Source organism: Microtus ochrogaster, chromosome 10, assembly GCF_000317375.1.
Source record: "Microtus ochrogaster isolate Prairie Vole_2 chromosome 10, MicOch1.0, whole genome shotgun sequence".
Taxonomy (NCBI): Eukaryota; Metazoa; Chordata; class Mammalia; order Rodentia; family Cricetidae; genus Microtus; species Microtus ochrogaster.
Genome location: NC_022016.1, coordinates 60863471 through 60865641, shown reverse-complemented (window position 1 = coordinate 60865641; position 2171 = coordinate 60863471).

The window sequence follows — 2171 nt, the reverse complement described above, 5'->3', positions numbered from 1 at the left end:
GACTGGCCTCGAACTCACAGAGATTCGCCTGCCTCTGCCTCCCGAGTGCTGGGATTACAGGCGTGCGCCACCACCGCCCGGCTTTCTCTGTGGTTTTTTTGGAGCCTGTCCTGGAACTAGCTCTGTAGACCAGACTGGTCTCGAACTCACAGAGATCCACCTGCCTCTGCCTCCCGAGTGTTGGGATTAAAGGCGTGCGCCACCACCGCCCGGCAAATGTAGGTTTCTTTGAGGCAGTGGAGGCACATACCTTTAATCCCAGCACTTGGGAGGCAGAGGCAGGCAGATCTCCAGGTTTGAGGCTAGCCTGGTCTACAAAATGAGTTCCAGGACAGCCAGGCTACATGGAGAAACCCTGTTATAAAACAAACAAACAAACAACAACAACAGCAGCAAAATAAAGGTTTCTGATCTCATAAAATTTTGGGTGCTGTCACCATAATCCTATCCTTTTGTCTGGAAACAGTTGGTCAAAGCCAAATACATCTCTCTGTAAATAGGGTACCATCTATGCTGGTTACAAACTTATCTCACATCCTTTCAAGGCCATGCAGCTGGAACTTGACTTCTCTGTATCAAACCAGTGTCATCTTTGGGAAGTGATGGCCACAGTAAAGACTGAATGTGGTGTGGGGAAGGAGTCCCTGGCAGGGATCCTTACAGGATTTGCTACCTCATTGCAAAAATGTTTCCTTTCTCCCAGGATAGAAACAACTAAGCACAAAATGTTCTGTGCAGTTACAATGGAAACAGCGTTCCCTTCTCCCACATAGGGAAAGAGCTAGCCCATTTACTGTAAAGGAGTTAGGTCTCCAGCCCCGAGGTGTGCTGCCAGACTCTGTAAGGTGGTGGTCATCAACATTCCTAATGGTGGGACCATTTACTACTGTTCACCAATATGTTGTGCTGACCCCCAACAATAAAATTATTTTTGTTTTGCTACTTCATAACTGTAAGTTTGCTACTATTATGAATCGTATATATGTTTTCTGACGGTCTGAGGCGATGCCTGTGGAAGTATCATTTGACCCCTCCCCCCAAAGGGGTTCTACCTACCGTAAGAACTTCTTTAAGTCTTTCTCCCTCCTCCAGGGTCGCCACATAGGATTTGTTTCCCTGCTAGGGCTGAGTGAGACGTCTGCCGGAAGTGATTTTTTGTGCCTGTATTTCATCCCTACTGCTCTCTGAGTTCGAGGTCAAGGACCACTGCTCCATCTGCCATCTTGGTTCTTCCTTAAGTGCCCTGAAGGTTAAACTTGGTGGTGTGCCTAGTGTGCTCGGCCTTGAACAATAACGATGTTAGGACATGAGATTATGTTGGCACTCTTGCCTCTATCTACCTTGGTAACAATTCTCTGAGCGGGGGGGTGGGAGGAGTGGGGGGGTGGGAAGATGACTCAGTATATTAAAATTTTTGCCAGGAAAATGCAAGAACCTGAGTTTGAATTCCCAGAACCTGTCGAAAAGTCTGTTCTTTCCTCATTAAATGGTCTTGGATATTCTTGCCAAAATCCACTGACCATAGCTATATGGGGACAAGGGCGCCTCTCAATGGAGCTCTGTTGATCCCTGTGCCAGTACACATCACATTTGTTGCTGCTGGTCTGTAGTGAGGTCTGAAATCAGGAACTGAGTCCCCCACCCACGTTATTCATTTTCAGTATTGTTTTGCCTATTCTGGTGTCTTTATAGCCCTATATGAATTTGAACGTTGGCCAGTTTCTATTAAGACACTAACGGGTTTTGTAAGAGAGTGTGTTGAGTCTGTAAAATACTTTGGGGGAATATTGCCATTCAGTATTGCATAACAGTATCTTTTCCCCCCCTCTTCCTCATCTTCTTAATTTTTTTTTAATGACACAGTTTCTCTCTGTATCCCAAGCTGTCCTAGAACTCATTGTGTAGTTCATGCTGGCCATAAACTCAGAGATCTGCCTGCCTCTGCCTTCCAGTGTTGGGATTAAAGGTGTGCACCAGCACTATTCCACAGACAACTTTCCACTTGTTTTGGTGTTCTTTAATTGCTTCCACCATCATTTTGTAGTTTTCCAGTTACCGTTTTGTTTGGGTTTATTTATTTATTTATTTATTTTTGTTTGTTTGTTTTTCGAGACAGGGTTTCTCTGTGGTTTTGGAGCCTGTCCTGGAACTAGCTCTTGTAGACCAGGCTG